Source organism: Ambystoma mexicanum, chromosome 3q (genome assembly GCF_040938575.1).
Source record: "Ambystoma mexicanum isolate Mex_15411 chromosome 3q, UKY_AmexF1_1, whole genome shotgun sequence".
In the NCBI taxonomy this organism is placed as follows: Eukaryota; Metazoa; Chordata; class Amphibia; order Caudata; family Ambystomatidae; genus Ambystoma; species Ambystoma mexicanum.
In genome coordinates this window covers 1,042,313,541-1,042,337,102 of record NC_090926.1, presented here as the reverse complement: position 1 = coordinate 1,042,337,102, position 23,562 = coordinate 1,042,313,541, and positions in this window count along the sequence as shown.

Below are 23,562 nucleotides of genomic sequence, written 5' to 3'. Positions count from 1 at the left end.
GAGGTTCCCCTGCCAAAGGAAGATCTGGGGGGACTGGATTATGAACAGTTCCTCAGGCGGTCTCTCTCCGTGAGTTCTGCAACTCCCTACCGCGCCGGCTGGAGAGGCGGACCAGAGAGGGAGCTGTGTTTTCCTACTGCTGATCTTCTGGTGGGAGACCGGACCGGCCTCCTTCTGAAGTGGAAGGGCTGCATCGCATTCAGATGCCCATCCCCCTCACACACCCTGGGTTCTTCTGGGCTTGCGGCGTCGGAGGGCTGCTACCCTCTCTCTCGTGGGGAGCTCTGCCAGAGTCCCTGCTAATGCACGTTCTGTCCATTCTGCATAACCTGGTCTGATGTCGGAGTTGTGTGGAACTGCAAGTCAGTTCACACTTGCTCTGCGCTCCGCCTCCTCTTTACCATGATGTTTCTTCACCATCATGAGGGCTCCGGTCACCGTTGTTTCTCCGGAGGGGTCAGTAAGGGTTCCGCTCAGGCGGGGTGGTCGGGTCAGCTCCATTTGGGGCTGCTAGGGGGGCTCAAACCCTTTTTCAGCCTCAACGGTGGGGACCGACGCAGGAGCGTTAGCTCATATATGCGCCCCCTGGTGGCAAATAAATACTATCTGGAAGTGGATACAGATTCAATAAGGACAATGATCAAGAAGTCAAATGCCCCAGGGGCCCCTGGACCAAGTGGACTCACGAATGACCTCTTAAAAAGTGACCCAAATACATGGTCAGTGGTCCTTTCTTTCTTGTTCTCTAGCATAATGGACAGCGGCTTGTTCCCAGAGTCTTGGAAGTCCTCTTAAATAGTACCTATTTTCAAGAAAGGCGACAAATGGGACCCGAGAAACTATAGGCCCATCTCCCTGTTGGATGTAGAAAGAAACATTTTTTAAGCCTTCATATTACGACATCTCGAGGACTGGGTAGCGTCCACAGGGAGATTCAAACGGGTTTCCAGCGGGGCCATTCAACCAACATCAGCAGGGCGGTGAGCAGGGAGTTTCAGGATAGAACTATGGGGACACAGAAATTCAGCATATTTATAGCCTTAGTAGGTCTCTCAGCAGCCTTTGACCGGGTAGACCGTTCGAGGCTTTGGGCAAAGCTGAACAAATTAGGCCTTTCTCATGGTCTATTAAGCCTGATATTTGGTTTGCACGACAATTCAGGCATTTATGTATGCCTCAATCAAAAAGGGAATCTCTCCCAGAGAATTACCATCAATACGGGTTTGAGGCAGGATTGTATGTTGGCTCCCTGCCTCTATAACCTATATGTCTCAGACATTGGGGTAGATCTTGATTCAGCAGGTCTGATTCCCCCCAAGCTGGGGGTGGTAAAAACCATGTGGGTATCATATGCCGACGTCTTCCTCCTCTTCGATCGTTCTCGAGTTGGAATGATGAGGTTGTTGAGTGCCTTTTCAAAATATGCAGAAATCAATGGTCTCAAAATAAATCCATCCAAAACTAAAATTCTGGAACTCTCGCAGGGAGGGAAGCTGTTGTAACTTGAGTGTCGTGTAGATATGTGAGACCTCCGTCCCCAAGTGCCGCACAGGGAGAATGACAGATTCACTCTCTATGCAACCTTTGAGGCCACAGGTGGAGAAGAATCCGGAACCGCGAAGTACTGGAAGCCCCACGGAAGCTGTGAAGGAAAACAGCGTTAAGTACCAAGCAAGCAGGGTAATGCACAGGTAACCAAAAAAGAGGAAGGATCTTACCAGGAATTGACAGAGTAGGGATTCCGGGGCTCACGTAGACAAAGGTCCCGAATAGGAGACACTTACTGGTAGTCACACCAGACCCCACCTGGGGAAGACCTGCAGGCAGGACTGAACCAGATTGTAGGCTAGGATGGTGGTGAGTCGTAGTTCATACAATGCTCCAGATTCTGTGAAGAGGGGTAATCCACAAGAAGTCTGTGACAACAATCCAGGGTCTAGAGCCAAGGGTAGCAGTCCAAGCTGACGGTACAATGAAGAAGCGGGATCCAAAGAGAAGTCTGTGACAACGATCCGAGGTCAAGAGCCAAGTGTATCAGTCCAAGCCGGTAAAGCACAGATATAACGTAATCCACAAAGAATTCCGAGAAGAGTTAGCCGGGTCCAAGATCAATCGTGAAACAAGGTAAGAATCGCAGGCCAGACAGGGTCTCCGAGAAAACAGCTGTGAAGCGCGGTACTGAAGCACTCCACTACTTAAGTACCGTTTGCTTCCTGATCACGTGATCGCGAGTTTAGGTCACGTGATCGTGAGTTTAGGTCACGTGATCGTGAGTTCAGGTCACGTGATCGCGAGTTCAGGTCACGTGATCGCGAGTTCAGGTTATGTGATCGGATAGACCCAGCAACACGATGCAAGGAAGCGATCTTGATCTTCTGATGGCCTAATCTCCACGGCAACTGCCAATGGAGGAACCGTCGCAGTCGTGACTGTGGAGTGGTAGCGTGAAGCTGCTGCTGTAGCTGTGTGCAAGCCGGCCTGGACCGCCAATGTGAGCCCCGGAAGGTAAGTGGGGGGTGTATTCGGGCCGAGGGGGACCTGGGATCACTGGTGGGTCAGATGGAGGGCATGACAGAAGCGTAGTTTGAACAAATGGAAGCTTGATGATCAACCGGTGAGAGGAGTGACAAGCTTAACTTTTTTGGGCTTTCACTTCACCTCAAAACCGCAAATGAAGGAAATATAAGCCCTTCTGGGTATGAAGGCGTAGGCATTGACCAATCAATTATTACAAGTAGATAAAAGATTTGGAAGATTTTCGATTGAAGCAGGAATCCATTTTTACGAAGGGAAGGTGGTCCCAAAGCTTACATACAGCTTAGTGCTATGGAACGATAAACTAAATACATGGCTGGACACAATTGAGGGTACAATGTGGATACGGGTTTTGAGGTTCCCCAATTGTGTACCGATAGCCGTCATGAGATACAAACTGGGCCTTCTCCCTTTAAAGGCCTGAATACAATGGCAAGGCCTGTCTCTTTATCAAAAAATCATCTAATACTGATAACTTGTATATGGTCATGAGTCTCGCCTTAAAACTAAGAATGGATGAACTGCATATTGGGGATACATTTCTGGGCAAGCTAAGAGTAACCTGTTGTGATGCTGGAAATGCATTGGAGGGACAGGGCCTCCCTGTCCTTGTCCGGTAGTCCTTTTTCATTTGTGTTCTGTATTGTTTTCTGCCCAGGAGTCCATGTGGGACTCGTGGCAGTGCAGTTCTTCATGTATTTGGTTTGGTGTACAGACCCAAGGGGGTTCTTGGGCACCTGTGTGTGGCCCACAGATCAGGGTATGGGCTGGTGGCAGCTCCATGATGAATTTGACAGGTGCACTGAGTATCCTCCATTTTGGGATACCCAGGCCCTGGCATTGGAATCAGTTGATTCCTGATAGGAAACAAGATGGCCTCTGCGGCCTGTTGCTTTCTATTGCCCATTACCTTGTTTTCCCAAAGTCCTGGGAAACCCTGACTCTGTCCCTTCCCCCTGACTGGCTGTTGGGTGGAAGTTCCATATATGGTGTTGTTGTGAAGTCCAGGCCAGACTGGCTGGAGCCTTCCCAGTGACTGTATGTTGTGGGTACACCCTGTGAGTGGGACCTGGGTGAATGGAGTGTGTGACCAATATGCACTTCTTGTTTTGGATGTCTAGTTTCTGGTGTTTGACACAATGACTGAGACAGCCCTGCCCGAAACTGATATGAATGCAGTGTGTAGTGTTGAATGGCTGGGTACTACACATTCCTGTTGTGAGTGTCTGAGAGGGAGGAGTATGGCCTGAATGCACTGTATGCCTGATTGGCTGACTGACTGCTGAATGCCCTTCTGAGTGTGACCCAGCAGAATGAATGAGAGATCAACTAGTATATCTGGGGGCCTCTCACTGCTAGAATTCGTTCAGAAGCTGGAGTTGAAACTGACATTGAAACTGAAGCTTAATCTCAAAGCCGAGCCTGAAGAAGAAGGTTGACTGCTGTCTCCTTTTGCCGAAATCCGTAAACCGCTGAGCCGTTGAGACTGATCCAAGAGAGGACCTGGTTAGGCGCCCTCTTCCCGTGCTCCGAGGGACCATCGAGAACAGCTAACCTTCGCCAAAGCTCCCTGGAAGTCAGACCCTCAACAGGCTGCCGACCGGAGACGGGGACCGCCGAGGAGAACGAAGATAAGCACCGGACAGTCCGTCCACCGTCGTTGACCAGGGTTTGCAGGTTTGCTATAACCGCTGGAGGGCCATCGAAGCGGTGTTGCCCAGAAGATGGGACCGCGTGACGGCGTGCCAACCACGACCGGAGCCGCAATGCTTCTTTGCCTAAGACTTTTGATTCATGGATGCGCTTGTCCGCACCGCCGCCCGCCTTATCCCGCCGGAGAAGGCCAGGCCGTCGATGCGCCGAGGAGCATCCGCCGGTGGGTTTCCCACCACCCAAGGACCGTAGAGACGCCGGATGACTCGACGCCCTTGCTGAGCCACAGTTCTTCACAAACTCTTTGCGGTCTTGAACTATCGACATCACGGTGCGCCGCATGCCTCTTCCTTGCTGGACGTCTTCGCTCCATTGTCGACGAGCACCGCTGGGACCGAAGCTGCCGCCTCAACGCCAAGTTCAATTTCTTCGAAGGATCTTGACGATCCCTGGCTCCTGCTTTAAAGGGAGCCGCTTAAGAAGGATCCGTCGACGACTCGTCGTCAAACTCTGCTATTCCAGGTACATTGGGGTGGTAGAACCATTATAGAAGGAAATAAGACTTATTGAACAATATATGGACTGGGCTTGTAGGGTATCTTTATTTTACAGGTTGCCCAGGTGGGGAGCTCTCCACACAGAACTGTGTCTAGTGGTAGGGGCCAGTATTCTGCCAATTGTTCTAACCAACTGCTTTTCCTCCTATATCTGTTGTTGGTTACCTTTATTAATTGATTTGTGTGACATTTGACCAGAGTATAGTTGATGCACTTTAATGAGATCTGATAATAATTGTGGTACCACTTAGAACTGTATATATTTGCCATTATAGAATTCCTGAGCTCAAAGTGAGTTATTGTGATTGAGTATATAACCTTGAACCTTGATTATATAAAGACTGTTTTAACTAATACAGTGTGTGGACATTCCTTTGTGGGGGTTATGCACCTTACCCTAGTTTTCGCCTCTTGAACACAAGGGAAATCAAGCAGCAGGGCGCGGCCATTTTGTCAAAATCTTATCACTTGCTGCATCGCCCTGGCTGACCTGCCTTTACGGCACTAAATCATAGCCCCCGCCCCTGAGCCTGACATCAACAAATCATTGATATTCTCCGCCTCTCTCTGTGACGTTACTGGGCAGCATAGCCAAACGCACCCAGTCGTCACCTACGCGACTTGACGCAGAACCCGGAAAACAACACACATCGTCTAAATAAATAAATAAAAAATCAATCAAATCACAGCGCGTCACTATTAGGAATACGAAACAGTATTCTAAAAGGAAACAGCAAGACTGTATAATTGGTAAAGTACATTTATTTCACATTAAGGGGTCGTTTCATGGAATTAATGTGCGCCGAAAATGTTCGCGCAGAGTTGCCAAAACGTGCGAATCGCAGGAAAAGTGTGAAAATCGCAGCGCAAGTGCGAAAATCGCAGGAAAACCAGCGCACAGCGATTCATGGATGTCCGTGCGCGAGAAAAACATTGGATGTGCGCTAAAAATGTGCACCGCGCACGCCGGCGCAAAGGTCATCCAACAGCGTGTGCCACGGCCACTGCGAAATCGCACATAGCGCGGCGCACATCACAAAAGTAGGCGGAACATGGGGCGTAACACTCGGAATGGGGAACAACGCGTGAAAATATGGGCGTCACGGGGGAAGTACAGGAGGCAAGTGCGCGGAACGCCCACACGCTCGCCTACAACCCATATTCATGGAATCGAATAGGGCAAACCAGTGCATGGTCAAAGACGCGCACAGGGCCAAACAAGTACGCCACAAGAAAGCAGGCGTTAGCGCCCCTGCGACTGAAAAAAATGTGCGCCAAAATGCGCGCTAACAAAAAGCACCCATATACAGCCATGATAAATGGCCCATACAGTGGCCCTCTAGTACAAATGAGGTGCAAAGGGGCACCGACAAACATGGACACCCGCTGTGTGAAAAATAGCATGTGCGCGTGTTCCTGGGTGCGCAGGAAGTTCCACACGCGAATACCCTGGGTACGTGTACTTCGGGTGCGTGGGAAGTTCCTCACGCAATTGGCCTGGGTAGGTGGGGGTGCGTGGGAAGTTCCACACGCGATTGGCCTGGGTACGTGTACTACGGGGTGCGCGGGAAGTTCCACACGCGATTGGCCTGGGTACGTGTATTCCGATGTGCGCGGAAGATTCACACGCGATTTCTGCAGGATACGTGTATTTCGGTGGTGCCGGGGAATGCTACACGTGATTTGGCCATGTGGGTCCCCCCCGGTGTTCCCTCTACACCCTCCACGGCCCCTGCAGGCAGCCCACACCACAGGGTACCACCCTGCACCCCTGCTCATGTTCCACAGGCAACCCATCCACCATGGCCACGCCCATCAGCCAACCCACATGTCACCTTGCACTACTGATCACCAACACATGTCTCCCACAACCCCCACCCCCCAGCCACCAGGGGCACCCTCCACCAGGCCCCCACTCATGTCTCCCACCACCCCCACCCCCCAGCCACCAGGGGCAGCCTCCACCAGGCCCCCACCCATGTCCCCTATTACCCCCACCCCCCAGCAGTGCAGGGGCAGCCTCCACCAGGCCCCCACTCATGTCTCCCACCACCCCCATCCCCCAGCCACCAGGGGCAGCCTCCACCAGGCCCCCACTCATGTCCCCTATTACCCCCACCCCCAGCCACCAGGGGCAGCCTCCACCAGGCCCCCACTCATGTCCCCTATTACCCCCACCCCCCAGCCACCAGGGGCAGCCTCCACCAGGCCCCCACTCATGTCCCCTATTACCCCCACCCCCCAGCCACCAGGGGCAGCCTCCACCAGGCCCCCACTCATCTCTCCCACCACCCCCACCCCCCAGCCACCAGGGGCAGCCTCCACCAGGCCCCCACTCATGTCCCCTATTACCCCCACCCCCCAGCAGTGCAGGGGCAGCCTCCACCAGGCCCCCACTCATGTCCCCTATTATCCCCACCCCCCAGCAGTCCAGGGGCAGCCTCCACCAGGCCCCCACTCATGTCCCGCTGCACCCCCACCCCCCAGCCACCAGGGGCAGCCTCCACCAGGCCCCCACTCATGTCTACCACCACCCCCACCCCCCAGCCGTGCGATTTGCCTGGGTACGTGTACTTCGGGGTGCGTGGGAAGTTCCACACGCCATTGGCCTGGGTATGTGCACCTCGGGGTGCGCGGATAGTTCCACATGCGATTAGCCTGGGTACGTGTACTTCGGGGTGCGCGGGAAGCTCCACACGCGATTAGCCAGGGTATGTGTACTTCGTGGTGCGCGTGAACTTCCACACGCGATTTGCCTGGGTACGTGTACTACGGGGTGCGCGGGAAGTTCCACACGCGATTAGTCAGGGTATGTGTACTTTGTGGTGCGCGTGAACTTCCACACGCGATTAGCCTGGGTACGTGTACTACGGGGTGCGCGGGAAGTTACACACGCGATTAGCCTGGGTACGTTCACTTCGGGGTGCGCGTGAACTTCCAAATGCGATTTGCCTGGGTACGTGTACTACGGGGTGCGCGGGAAGTACCACACGCGATTGGGCCTCTGAGAGTGGGTTACATGTATTCCAGGGGTGGGCGGGAATATTTTCCCGCGACTGTGCCTGTGAGAGCGTGCTACGTGTATTCCTGGGGTGGGCGGGAAGATACACACGTTCGCCTACGATGTGCCGAAAAATGGTCCAATCCTGAGACACGTACGCCAGCATGAAGCAGGTGTACGTCGATCCGCGCAGCATAAAAGTGCGCGCAAACAACAAACAAGCTCACACGCCAGGATGAATATACCATTCCTAGCAGCAGTGGCTGTGGGTTACCAAAGGAGGAGGAGGAGGATAGTGAGGGGCCAAATTTTCACTCCCAGAACCAGCCTTTTTGGGATGCCTGATGACCAGGTGTATGGGGGGTACAGGTTTCCCCCACACATAATACTGGACCTGGTCAGTGAGTGGGAGGATGACCTCACATCACCCACCCTGTGCTCCCAAGCACTCAGCCCCCTGGAGAAGGTCCTCAATGTACTGCACTTCTTGGCCACAGGATCATTTCAGCGGACAAGTGCCATAGTGGGTGGGGTGTCACAGGCCACGCAGTCACGCTGCCTACACCAGGTCTTGAACATCATCACTGCACGCCCATCAGTCCATAGGCACATATACCTGCCCAGGACACCTGCAGAACGGCAGGCTGCCACCCTCGATTTCTACGGTGTGGCACAATTCCCAAAAGTGCTAGGTGCCATTGAATGCACCCATGTGGCACTACTTCCCCCCAGGGCATCTGAGCACATCTATAGGAACCGCAAGCACTGGCATTCCATCAACGTGCAGGTAGTATGTAATGCTAAGGGAATCATCACCTCAGTATATGCCAACTATCCAGGGTCCACCCACGACAGCTTCATTTACCGAATGTCTACCCTAAACCGGGACCTAGAAGCTGGGCGGCATGGCGATACATGGCTGCTTGGTGAGTATGAATGCCACTGCACATGCATGCATGTCAGATGCAGAGTTATGTCACTACCCCACTAATGATACCCATCACCTCCTCACCAGGGGACAGTGCCTACCCTCTGAGCACCCACATGATGACGCCAATTCGGAACCCCATCACGCCTCCAGAGGTAAGATACAACACAGCCCATATTGCAACCCGGGGCATAGTGGAGCGCACATTCGGAGTGCTCAAGTCACGCTTTCGCTCCCTTGACCGTTCTGGCGGGCAGCTGTTATATGCGCCCCCAGTAGTGTGCAGGATCATAGTGGCAGCATGTGTCCTGCACAATGTTGCAACACGCCGGGGCCTGGCTGCGGACATGGTGGTGCCCCCACATCCCCAACCACATGCACGGCCGCTGCGCATGAGAGGGGAGAGGGCACGGGGTGAGGCAGCCCGTACACAGCTGGTGGCTAATTACTTCACATAGAAATCACACCCCAGTGGAGTGCACACAGGCCTGGCACATACCATCTGATAAGCAATGATGACTCGACTTGACAATTAAGACGAACAAAGGGACTGTCAACTGTCAGAAGCATAGCAGCCTGAGATTGTTCATGTGGAAGTGTCACAATGTGTGCATCCCTACCTACACAAACACCACCAATGCAGTGTCATGAAAAGACACTTCCATGCTGCATAAATGAATACCCACTTGCAAAATACTACATGAAAACAGTGCCATGTCACCCACCCCCTCCCCGGCACGGCCACTCAACACACCATGGCATGTCATGCAATGTGAGAGCAAAGAAATTAATCCCCACAACATGCCCCAAGTGTCAGCAGCTACAGTGTCCCTAATGGAAACATGTCCATACATGAAATGCTCACAGTAATGCAGGACCTACAACCCACATTACCAAATACTTACCAAGAATACCAATCACCTACACAACCTCCAACCTACCTTAAACATGACATTACAGACTTAAAGATTAGCTAGCCTCACCACCTGATGATGACAGCCCTCCGAACACTTCCAATTATACAGTGTTAGTGCCACGCAAGAGTGTAGGTGCACTGCTTACAACATGGACTCCAGTTCCAAGGTGGACCGCATTGTGAAGACATGAGGAATGGACCTGCAAATATGGAGGATGAGATGGATGCAGAGGCACATATCAATACACCACGCAGTGTACAATACAACAACAATATGCACTATGAATGTATACACAGTATTGACTACAGACTGCCCACACAGCTCATGGGAGTCCAATGTCACCATGTACGTCAATGTCACTTGGGCACACCCTTTGCAAGCCCATGGAAACGGGAAGCAGGAGGGGTGTGTGTGACAAAAACCCAAGCATCTGAACCAAATCCATGACAAGCCTGCATGTGCCCAGCCACAATGCAGCGTATGTCCACTGGAGCCACACAAGGCAACACACTGTCCCAAAAAAAAAAATAAATAAATCAAAAATGGCCATTAATGGGCCCGGGGGGGTTGGGGAGGCCACCCAGGAGGTCCGAGGACAGGGTGCACACCAAAACCCACCTGTGTGGATCTTGCGAAAAAAAACACCTCCATGGGCTCATGGCCTACACGGCTACTCTATTGTGGGAGTATCACTGCTGTCGCTATCCTCACCCTCTGCAGCTGCATCCGGAGGTGGTGGCACTATGGGAGGCAGCCCACGCAAAGCCCTAGTCTGTTCCTCCATGGCTGCTAGCATGCGGGTGTGGTAGGTCTCGTTCTGGAGGATAAGTGTGCGGAGGTCCCCATGCAACAACTCACGGGATGCCCGGACCTCCGCCCTAGTTGCCTGCATCTCAGCTGAGAGCGTACGGGTGAGACGCTCCAGCTGCTGTTCTGTCCTTCGGTTTGTTGAAGCCTCAAGCTCAACAAGAGTCGTCCTGAGGTGAAGGAGTTCCTGCCTCAGGGCTTCCCTGTGGCCCTGGGACTCTATGGAGATGGCTTCCTGCAGAGTCGCCAGTGCCGCCCGCCTGTCCCTGTCGGAGGCCAACATGTCCTCCCTGTGTGACTGGCAGATGGAGTCGGTTGCCTGCTGTAGTCGCTCCATCAGCCTTTCGGGGGGGACAATGGAAGTGGCCACCCTATCCATGGCCTGAGCCATCATCTCTGATGATGCTGCCTGTTGGGTTGCCATACCGTAAATGGATTGCTCCCATGCGGTATTGCCAGGTGGCGTACGGCCACCACGTCGGCGGGCACCACACCTGTCTGGGGCAAGGCCAACTGCGCCTTGCTGTGCCGGCACTGCCTGAGGCTGCAGGACTGCATTCCCCCTCTGATCTGCTGGCTAGAGGAACAGGATCAGATGTCGCGGAGTGTGACCCTGCATCCGTAACCACCAAAGGAGTACCTGCCAACACTGACATCCCCATTGAGGGTTCTAACCCTGGTGCAGGTGGGTCGGACAGAACAGAATCCCTCCCAGGAACACTCACCTGCGACGGCACGTAGGTCTCATCATCCGAATCGACACCTGAGTACAGCTCGGGGTAGGTGCAGCCAGAGACACCCCTTGAGAGCACGACCTGCAGCAGTTGTGGGTTCTCACCCACCACCACACCACGTCCCTCACTGGTGGTCGGTCAGACCTCAGACCCCTCCTGGGTCTGCACCATCTCCACAACCCCAGCAGTATCAGGTGCGTCTTCCCCTGCAAAGACATAAAAGAAAACAAATGGAAACAGGCATTAGCACTATGGCACACAATGAGGGCTGAGAGGCTACAGAAACAGTACTTGATTGACACCTGTCCCACATGACTAAAACACTCCCATGCATGCACCGTCACTGCGTGTGATGGGGAGGCAGATGGCACACATTGATGACACCAAGATGGAAGATGAACACATTTGCTGCATGCTGCCTAGCAGTGGCATCACACATTGGCCAGTGATTGCCAGGTCAAATACACATGCCATCATACAGATGGCATGTACTCTAGCCATGAAGTGAAGAGGGAGAGGAGGTCACCAATTGTTCATTCAGTCCAGTTTATTCATATGATTGATTATTTCCATTGTAATGGTTCAAATGTTTAACATGCAGCTGCCAGTCAAAAATGGTCCTATAGCACAGGGACATGTCCAAACTAATCATGTCCACGAAACTGAGCCAGTCCACTGTACCATGGCCATGTCAGACATGTGACAATAGGACTGAGAAATCCTGAGTAAAAGTGGTGGTATGCAAACAGTCTGCCTGAATGAACAGAGGTAAATAAGCAACAGTGTAGTGGCAAGATGACACTCCAAGGGCAACTGGCGTGCTGTTGGGCTGGATGTCTAATGTTGGCCGAAGGGATGCTGCTATACCCAAATGCTGTTGCCAAGAATGTTTAGGAAGAGGCACATGGATGAGCCAAACCACTCAGGCACACACACCCTCCCCTGGCACCCAAACAGAAGCCCTCACACACACACCATGCACATGGATGACACACACATGCATGTGCACTCACCGGACAATGCCTCATAATCTGCCACTTCTCCCATGCCTTGGATCTTTTCCTCCGTGACGTAGGTCCCAGCAACCTGCTCATGTGGAGTGAGTTCTATGTCGTCTGCTGGAGACCCACCTCCAGCCACTAGAGTTGCGGCATGACTTGAGGCCAGCTTATTCTTTGCCCTGCGCTTCAGGTCATTCCAGCGCTTGTAGCATTCATTAGCTGTGCGCCTCACGATTCCAAGGGCACTTATGATGTCCGCAATGGTCTGCCAGTGTGCCTGACGTTGTGCAGGTGTGGTCTTGGATCCTGCAACAATCACCATTTCGCGGTCATGTGCGGACACATACTCTACAAGTGCATTCAGTTCGGCCTCATTGAAGCTGGGCTTCCTTGACGGGCGGACTGTGTAGCCGTGTCTGGGGCATCAGCCTCTACTGGACGAGCACTCTTCCTCTTCAGCTTGGAAGGTGGTGGGGATCCGGAGTGACCTGCGCCGCTCTGGACACTAGGGGCAGGAGCGTGGGATTGCACACTCAGCATGGGAGTTGGTGCAGGCATTATCTCAAGTGTGATGGTGTCAGGGGGAATGTCAGCATGATGGACTTGGACCGACACTGTCCTGGAGGGGTGTGTGAGAGGTGGGGTGGATGGAGCCGCAGCTGCCCCTGCAGCCTTCCCAGCCTGCCTACGCGGGGCAGCAGATGACCTAGCTGCCCCTGATCCACGTGGCCTGATGACACCAACGTTCACCGGCGCACGTGGCCTAGACCTGCTGACCTGGAAGTCAGCCATGGAGTCACCCTGTGCCAGGTCTGGTTCCACAGTGGGCTGGACCAACAAGGGCCGAGCATTGATGATGTCAGCCACGGTAACCTCAACCAATGGTGGGGGTGGGCATGGGTGTCCCTGACTGCTCCTCCACACATGGAGGGCTAGGGGTCCCCTGCAAGTCACGGCCACGTCCCCTAGCGGATCCACCACGGCCACCACTTGGGGCTCGGCCACCTTTGCCACCCTTACAGCTTGCTCGCCTCCCAGCCATGGCACTGATGTTATTGTGCGTATGGGAGTCGATGTGAACTATTGTCCTGGGCAATTGGGGGTCAAAGGGGTTGGGTACCAGATGGTAATCGTACCCTAGTACTCTAGCAAGGCTGTATGTCACCCCTGGGGAAAGATGACGGGTCACGCAACGCACAGGCACCCCAAACAAGCGAAGTAAGGTGCACGCAAACCCTTCTAGACCACGTGCGTGGAAAAATAAACCTGCACTACGCTGTGGCACCCAGGAACACAAGAATGAACGTATGCGTGTCACACGCAGCCTAGAATGACCTCTGAAGGGGTACGCGACACACGGGGCAAGCACAGATGTTAAATACGTGCGCGACTCATCGTCCGCCAGGAACAAAAGCGTGAAAAATATGCACGTGTGCGCGTTGGCAACACCCCCGCCAAAAGAAGAATTGTACGCTGTCTGAGGAGACAGGACAACAGTAGTAGGGAACGCTGTTTGAGGAAACAGGCCCAGGAAAAAGAGGAAAAGAGAAAAAGCTGTCAGAGGTAACAGGGAGTACGAACTGGAAACGCCGTGAAGTAAATCGCGTGTGAACCGACAAGAAGTACAGATTTCACCCACTCGCTCTCCACGAAAAGCACGTACAAGGAAATGGCGTTCTACACGTACCTTTTATACACACGTCACAGACGCGCATACGCAATGAGGCCATTTCCACCAATTATGCGCTTTGACACTCGGATGTGTATCTCTTCTTTTTTGCACGCGCCATTCTCTACGACCATGCGCGTGACATCACAGCTGCGCATGGTGGCCTTTGGGCCAATGAACTAAAACTGCACGTCCGAGTGTCATCGCGTGTAATCGGAGGGAAGTGAGCGTACACGCGATTGGCCTGGGTACGTGTATTTCTGGGGTGCGCAGGAAGTTCCACACGCGATTGGTGGAAATCCACGTGTGCTCTGTCATCACGTGTAATGAGGGAAACTCACGCGCTAAGGGCCTTTGGTCCAATGAAATCGCATATGCGTGCTGACGTGCATACGCGCTAAGGGCCTTTCCTCGATTTACACGCAGACGTGCAGGATTTTCACGTGCCAAATCACTCCGTATCAAGCTGGCCACGCGTAAGCACACGGAACACCACGCTCCTGCCCAAAAGGCCGAATTACTGCCCCCCAGAGCCCCGAGCAGCCTCCCACGAGCCATCTGCTGCTGCCTGCCTGCCTGCCTGCTGCCACCGTGCCCTGCCATTTGGTGCCTGCACATCAGCCATCTGCAGGGGTCCATTTGCTGTGTCCACCCCTGCTGGAACAGAAGACTCCCGACTGGGATACCATCGCTCCACAGCCCAGCCCCAGGACCCAGTTGCCCACCCACTCCTGCCTCTGGGGTTGCCATGTCGGGCACTGCAACATCTGGCACCACTGGCAACCCCTGGCCAGAGAGGCAGAGGGGCACCAGCTTCACTGCCACCGAAGTTGGTGTCCTGGTGGAGCAAGTCCTGGGGCAGTATGATGCCCTCTTCGGAAGTAAGCGCGCCAACAAGGAAGGACGGACGAGGATCTGGACGGACATCGTGACTGCCATCAACGTGGAGGGGGTGGCAGTCCGCGACTACCAACATGTCATGAAGCGCTGGGATGACTGCAGGTCCAGGACCCTCTTGAAGGCCCGGCGCCTCGTGGAGGGGGGCCGGGGCCGCATGAGTACCATCCAGATGAGGGTCCTGGAACGCGTAGGCCCAGCGCTCCACGGCCAGATCCTTGAGAGGCAGACCTGTCTGGAGTTGAGCGGTAAGTGGCCAAGCATTGCTGTGTGAGACAGGGCATGTCGCAGTGTGCTGGTTGTCTGATACTTGCCTGTATGTGTGACATAGCCCATGTATGCATGTGTGTGTGCAGGGACGTCATGCATGTGAGACCAGTAATGTGTGAACCACACGGTTGGTGCATGTGTTCAAATGCAACATGGGTTGCCCTGTGCGGAATGGCCACATGAAAGCATGCCAGTCTCTGTTCCTGGACATGGGTGAGGGATGGGTGCTGATGCCATGTACATGTATGCTGTCCATGTCTGTGTGTCTGACCTGCGTGTCTGTGACTTGTGAATGCCAGGGATGCATGACACATGTCTGTTGCAATGTTCCGGTTCACTGATGCAGCCTAGTCATCCTTGTATCCACTGTGTCTGTGATGTACGAGGCCAAATGGATGAAACTAGGGTGAAGTGTGTGCATGTGATAGGCATGGCACATGATGCATGTGAGTTCCAAAATAACAGTGTATGTTTCAAGAATCACTTGGACATGTATGCTAATGTCCATAGCATGCGCCATGCCTGTTACCGCATGTGTTTTACCTGCACTGAGCCATGTGTTGTGGAGGGACATGATGGAAGTGATCTTTGACAGTGCCACTCATCTGCTATTGCTTCCTGTCTAGGGGACCATTGTACAGTACCCTGATGTTTGTGTTCTATGTCTCCCTCTACACAGCGCCACGTGAAGAAGAGGGCGGAGACGGCTCTGTGGAGCAAAGCGGCGGGGATGCCCCCACGGCTGCAGCGGAAGGGGTGGGTGAGCCCCCACTGGGGCTTGCAACGGCGGAAGACGGGGTGGAGCCATCCAGGTTGGTGGTTTCCACAGAGGAGGAGGAGGCCGCTACTGAGGCGCACATGGGGCCTGGTGGGGGCATCCCTGCTGGTGCCCCATCCCAGGCCCGTCCGCAGGTAGGGGTGATGTCCATGTCATCTGACTCCCCTCCACCTGTGTACGAGGGGATCCCTGGCCGTATGGAGAAGGTCCTGATTGGTGTCGCGTTGCGCACAGGTGCAATTCGTGATGAGGTGCGTGCTTCCGGGGAGGAGCATGCACGTCATCACAGAGAGCACCGTGCCAACGTGGCCCAGTTGGTAACGGCCATGGTCGGGGGTTTCCTACATGTGTCGGCCAATCTGGCGACCCTCTCCTCCTCTGTGGAGACTATGCACCAGTCATTCTCCATGCCGTCTTCCGGCCCAGATGCCACCAGGGCCCCCTGTGGACCTGCCCCGACCAATGCAGCCGGCTCGGTGGGGATCCCATCCCTGGCACAGTCGGGAGTCGGAGGTCCAGCAGGAGTGGACACACCAGCAACTGGAGGATGTGACGGCATCATCGGGCAGGGCACGTGCATGGCGGCGTCGGTGGATACCATCAGCCTGGATGCCGTCGTGCTGGCACAGGCAGTTGCGTCGGAGGCAGCGGCAGGCTCGACGTGGGAGGCATCATGGCTCGGGGCCATCAACATCAGGGGTGCAGGCATCGGCCGGAGGGCAGGAGAACCCTGGAATGGGAGCGGCTTCCGTGTGGGAGCGGTTGGGCCAGCGGATAGGTGCGGAGCGGCAGCGGGCAGAGGAGGAACGGCTCACAATGGTCAGGGCGGGGAACTCCATGCGGAGGGCGCTGAGGCGGGCTGAGTGCCTCGAGGGTCTTCGCAGGGAGTTGGAGCTGGACACTGCTTTATCCCTGCGAGACCTCGGGGCCAGGGAACATGCCCGCCTCCAAGCCATTGAACAGGAGTTCGATGATGCCCTGGCCCATGACAACATCCAGTGAGCCGTTGGACTAGCCCGCTGCCCATGTAAATAGTTATGTAGTTAGTGTTAGGTTTCCTTTGTTTTTGCATTTTCTTTGGACCTTTTGGACAATGGGCCACATTTTTGTATATAGTTATTTTTTATTAGGTAGTGTTGTTAGATAGGTTTCATTTCTTTTGTTGGGATCATGGACCCTGGCTTGTTCACCTGTACATAGTTCACTGTTGGATTTTCTTTTCTTTTTACTATTTACCCATGCAGCAATGGCTTTCAATTATAATTTCACATTGGATTTTCGTTTCTGGACTGTGACCTTGGACACCATTCCTTTGGATTCTGAATTTTGGTTTTGCATTTTTTCATGGACATGCTTCTTTTTACTTTTTTTACATTCCCATTTCTGTTAGTTTATTTTTGATTCAATTCTTGTTTTCTTTAATACATATTTTTAGATCAAACTTCAATGTGTAGTATCATCTCATTGGTTTCATGCATATCATGATATGGGTTTGGAGATTCACTGACACCCATTGGGTGTATGTGAGGGACATGTGTTCGTTTCCAAACTTGCAATTGCAGTTCTATCATGTTATTTCCATTTCTGAGTGGGTGGATGCAATACTCGGGTGGGTGTTTTGCATTTGGAGGCTGACCATAGGGACCGGGGATCTAGATTGTGATGACATGTTGGCTGGGGAACATGAGTTGGACATGAGTGGGGGCCTGCTGGCAGGTGCCCCACAGTGCTGGGGGGTGGAGGTGCAGGGGGACATGGTTTGGACATGAGTGGGGGCCTGCTGGCAGGTGCCCCATGGTGCTGGGGGGTGGGGGTGCAGGGGAACATGAGTTGGACATGAGTGGGGGCCTGCTGGTAGGTGCCCCACAGTGCTGGGGGGTGGGGGTGCAGGGGAACATGAGTTGGACATGAGTGGGGGCCTGCTGGCAGGTGCCCCACAGTGCTGGGGGGTGGGGGTGCAGGGGCACATGAGTGGGGGCCTGGTGGAGGCTGCCCCTGGTGGCTGGGGGGTGGGGGTGCAGGGGGACATGAGTGGGGGCCTGGTGGAGGCTGCCCCTGCACTGATGGGGGGTGGGGGTGCAGGGGGACATGAGTGGGGGCCTGGTGGAGGCTGCCCCTGCACTGCTGGGGGGTGGGGGTGGTGGGAGACATGAGTGGGGGCCTGGTGGTATCTGCCCCTGGTGGCTGGGGGGTGGGGGTGGTGGTAGACATGAGTGGGGGCCTGGTGGAGGCTGCCCCTGCACTGCTGGGGGGTCGGGGTAATAGGGGACATGAGTGGGGGCCTGGTGGAGGCTGCCCCTGGTGGCTGGGGTGTGGGGGTGCAGGGGGACATGAGTGGGGGCCTGGTAGAGGCTGCCCCTGCACTGCTGGGGGGTGGGGGTGCAGAGGGACATGAGTGGGGGCCTGGTGGAGGCTGCCCCTGCACTGCTGGGGGGTGGGGGCGGTGGGAGACATGAGTGGGGGCCTCGTGGAGGCTGCCCCTGGTGGCTGGGGGGTGGGGGTGCAGGGGGACATGAGTGGGGGCCTGGTGGTATCTGCCCCTAGGGGGTGAGGGTAATAGGGGACATGAGTGGGGGCCTGGTGGAACCTGCCCCTGGGGGGTGGGGGTGGTGGTAGACATGGGTGGGGGCCTGGTGGAGGCTGCCCCTGCACTGCTGGGGGGTGGGGGTGGTGGGAGACATGAGTGGGGGCCTGGTGGAGGCTGCCCCTGGTGGCTGGGGGGTGGGGGTGCAGGGGGACATGAGTGGGGGCCTGGTGGAGCCTGCCCCTGCACTGCTGGGGGGTGGGGGTAATAGGGGACATGAGTGGGGGCCTGGTGGAATCTGCCCCAGGTGGCTGGGGGGTGGGGGTGCAGGGGGACATGAGTAGGGGCCTGGTGGAGGCTGCCCCTGCACTGCTGGGGGTGGGGGTGCAGGGCGACATGCGTGGGGGCCTGGTGGAGGCTGCCCCTGCACTGCTGGGGGGTGGGAGTGCAGGGGGACATGAGTGGGGGCATGGTGAAATCCGCCCCTGGTGGCTGGGGGGTGGGGGTGCAGGGGGACATGATTGGGGGCCTGGTGGAATCTGCCCCTGGTGGCTGGGGGGTGGGGGTGCAGGGGGACATGAGTGGGGGCCTGGTGGAGGCTGCCACTGCACTGCTGGGGGGTGGGGGTGCAGGGGGACATGAGTGGGGGCCTGGTGGAGGCTGCCCCTGCACTGCTGGGGGGTGGGGGTGGTGGGAGACATGAGTGGGGGCCTGGTGGTATCTGCCCCTGGTGGCTGGGGGGTTGGGGTGGTGGTAGACATGAGTGGGGGCCTGGTGGAGGCTGCCCCTGCACTGCGGGGGGGTGGGGGTAATAGGGGACATGAGTAGGGGCCTGGTGGAATCTGCCCCTGGTGGCTGGGGGGTGGGGGTGCAGGGAGACATGAGTGGGGGCCTGGTGGAGGCTGCCCCTGCACTGCTGGGGGGTGGGGGTGCAGGGGGACATGAGTGGGGGCCTGGTGGAGGCTGCCCCTGCACTGCTGGGGGGTGGGGGTGGTGGGAGACATGCATTGTTGATCAGTAGTGCAAGGTGACATGTGGGTTGGCTGGGGGGCATGCCCATGGTGGATGGGCTGCGTGCGGGACATGAGCAGGGGTGCAGGGTAGTCCCCCGTGGTGTGGGCTGCCTGCAGGGGCCATGGAGGTTGTAGAGCGAACACCTGGGAGGACCCACACGGCCAATTTACGTGTAGTACTCCCCAGAACCCCTGAAATACACGTACCCTGCTGAAATTGCATGTGGAACTTCCCGCGCACCCCTGGAATACACGTACCCTGCTCGCACAGGGCCAATCGCGTGTGGAACTTCCCGCGCACCCCATAAATACACGTACCCTACTGAAATCGCGTGTGGAACTTCCCACGCACCCCTGGAATACATGTACCCTGCTCGCACGGGGCCAATCGCGTGTGGATCTTCCCGCGCACCCCTGAAATACACGTACCCTGCTGAAATCGCGTGTGGAACTTCCCGCGCACCCCTGAACTACACGTACCCTGCTGAAATCGCGTATGGAACTTCCCGCGCACCCCTGGAATACACGTACCCTGCTCGCACGGGGAAATCGCGTTTGGAACTTCCCGCGCACCCCTGAAATACACGTACCCTGATGGAATCGCATGTGGAACTTCCTGCGCACCCCTGAAATACACGTACCCTGCTCGCACGGGGCCAATCGTGTGTGGAACTTCCCGCGCACCCCTGAAATACACGTACCCTGATGGAATCGCATGTGGAACTTCCCGCGCACCCCTGAAATACACGTACCCTGCTAAAGTTGCGTGTGGAACTTCCCGCGCACCCCTGAAATACACGTACCCTGCTGAAATCGCGTGTGGAACATCCCGCGCACCCCTGAAATACACGTACCCTGCTGAAATCGCGTGTGGAACTTTCCACGCACCCCTGAAATACACGTACCCTGCTGGCACGGGGGCCAATCGCGTGTGGAACTTCCCGCGCATCCCTGAAATACATGTACCCTGCTCGCACAGGGCCAATCGCGTGTGGAACTTCCCTTGCACCCCTGAAATACACGTACCCTGCTGGAATCGCGTGTGATACTTCCCGTGCACCCCTGTAATACACGTTCCCCGCTTGGCGTTTGCTGTTTGCCAGCCCTGTGAACTGGTCCAGGGTTAGCGCAGCCCTTTGCGATTATTTGGGGATTTTGAAGGCTTTTCCTTGCGCGAGGGCGTTCTTGGGGGCGTAACTGGCGCTGTTGCAGGGTCGCTGCGCCACGGCTGGTTTTGGATGCGAGAATCCATGAATACGCTGTGCGCGGAAATCGATTTTAGCGCACGCGGCTGACGCATACATTCCCACGGGCATGCTGTGCGCCAGTCGCGTGCGCCACTTTTGTGCGAATTTCTATGAATTACCCTGTAAATGTTTCCATAACATTCGGCGTCTGACATATTCAATCAAAATGGGACTTTTTTCTTTGCTCTTGATCCGCGAATCTGCAAATGTTTATCGTGAGTCACGCGCTGTTCCTTTTTGGTACACAGGGTGTTCGTTTTGGTTAAATGAAGCACTTCGGTCACACAGTGAATTGTAAGGCTGGAGTATCAACTTGGCACTAGACCACGTAAAGGTTGTTATGTTGCTCCTAATCGCTGGTACCGCGTAGAGGCATTTTGGCCCTTGTCTGTCGTCCCAAAAAATGGTCAAGGTAATCCAGTGATTGACATGTAGCTGCAGCTGGTGATTGAAGAATCCATCGGTCGGGGTCTGAAATAGATGACAATCGCAGAATGGCACGATGTACCTGTTTGCAAAACATAAAAATAGAAATGTGTCTCAGTAACCGATCTTTATTACAATTAATCATTTTCTTTATTAGCGCAGAGGTGACACAATGTGGACCGAGAGAATACAACGTGGAATATCAAAGTACTCCGCTATTTGTTTCCGAGGATAGTGCAATGGAGTATGTTGAGCTCTAAACGTAATGCGTAAACTGAGGCAACAATTCGATGTGCACACACAATGTAATGATTTATTAGCATAGAACCAGGGGGAAACCAGTAGTGGTCTACATGCGTCTCGATGCTGGTCTGCCCATGTGCCCGGTAGATAGCCTAGCACACAAAGGTTGTACTAGCACTCAATTGCAATATGCCACACAGAACGAACAAGTACAATGTAACCCAGCAATAACAGCAAGCTATTCGTATTTTGACTAGTTCTGGTGTAAAATCGTCTAAAGAGAAACTTACATTATATTCGGCATTTCCATTCTCTTGGCGTAATGCAGACTGTAATGCAGACTCCTCCGTTCATGTCAACGATTTTTCATAAACTGAATTTACATGTAACTAGGTCCAGTTTCGGAATGGACAACCTTATCATATCATACTACGTTATTACACCCCCCCCCCTTCAATTCAATCTTTTTCGGAATGGTCCCTGTCTCTCAAGGTCAAAAAACAATAGAACCTTATACTGTGCGCGGGACGTGTGCGCCTCCCAGCTCCCAAGCAAAAATTCAAAGCTGGTGACCTTCACTCAAAATGAACATACATTCTTACTTTGCAACTGTAACGCTCACCTGATTCCCGCAGAGGCGCCGGTCTTGACTGGGTGAATGCCGTGTCTTCAAAGGTGATGTGTAACACACGGTTGGTTCCTCGGGCTGGACCTCTGTGAACTGTGTGTCTGACTCGGAGAGTAAGATGTCTGCAGATAGAAAATATGGGATTAATGAACTGGGGTTATTGGGTGCCTCTCTCCTCTTCCCTTTCTCTTCTCCTGTAGGACCCCAAAGGTTAACGATCTCACCTTAGGTAGGTGAACGCCGAGCTCACCATCTGCCTCGGGGGCAGGGTGCCGTAACCAGTTTCTTCACTGGATAAGGGTGCAGGCCTCTTGACCTCAGAGGACTGCTGTCCGTCGTTTACTGCACGAACGGTAAGTTCTGGGCACTTCAAATGTCTTAAAAGTCTTTAAGTGCGTAAGGCGTGGCTGCTGTGGAGCGGTGCCGAGGAGCACGTGAGTATGGCTTTTGACTTATGTAAAGTTCTTTTGTAATGATACCTCTTGTTTTGCAGGGTTCCGGCGATGGCGGATGGCGGGCTGAAGAGAGTTGAGGATCGAACCCACGTGAGGAATAGAAGCGCTTGGAAGCACGTAATTGAGCGCTTGTTGCCTGCTTCACGATGCACACTAACTGTCTCTTTTACCTTGCAGGTACATGTTTGGAGCTTTAGAGAAGCTGAAGGGTGCTGGGATACCCGCTGATTTCGGCGTGGGAGGAGTGATGGCACGTGAGTAGTAAAGTTGCCCAATGTCTCTAAACGCACCTTCTTTTGTCTTTCAGATGCGGGATGCAGCGTTGAAGACCTCCGGAGCGTGCGAAGAGTCGGTAAGCCTTTGTCTTTCAGGTGGCGGAATGCAGCGCGAGGCGTTGGTGACAGCCGCTGGACCAGGTAAGAGATGCGCTGCCACTGAAGACCGTAGTGCTAACCTGTTCTTTCTTTGTCTTTATAGGTGCTGCTGAAGACTGGATTCCAGGATGGTAAGCCTTTGTTCCCTTAGGCACAGGATCAGGAGACACGGTGAGCGTTCTGCTGCAGAGAATGCAGAATAACGCAAAGCAAGATTCATCCATCGGGTGTGGTTTAAATAGCCTCATGTAGTGCTTAGGTGTCTCCTTCCACGGCCTCTCCTAGGTAAGAAAGAGTTCCTGCTTTCCAGAAGAGTTCCAGTGTTCTGAACCTAGGGAGTGGCTCTTGCCCCGCCCAACAGGAAAAGTAGTCCCAAACAGAAGAGGATCAGGGGCTCAACTGGCAGGTAAGTAAGCAGCATGGTCTGCTGCAGGTAAGTCCACCCAAGCATTATGAGCCCGGGGCTTCCAGCGCTGGGACTGGGCATATTTATGAGCCTGGTGCCACTGGCGCCAGGACAGGGTCCAAAAGGTCCCAATTGGGACTGGCCGGCACCCGGAACCGGGGTTATGGGTCTGCTTCCAAGGGAGTTGGGTAAGTCCTGACCCTTTGGAAGCAGAGATCATGACAGCAACATCCCGGGTCAACGGATCTGTGAGAACATGAATTTTGAAACACGGGCCCTGGAGTAAAAATTGGGGGCTGTCACTGCTTGTTCTTCGTGGCGCTGTTATGTAGCCTAGGTCTAATCCCTTTTGTGTGATGAGCAGATATTCAGCTGTTTGGGGTACTTTATGGCAAGGCAGCTGCCAAAACCCAAAGATTCTTACACACTGTTATCCATTGTTCATTAACACGAAAAACGAAGGTCCCACAGTAGCTCGACTAAACTGTGAAATGTGAAA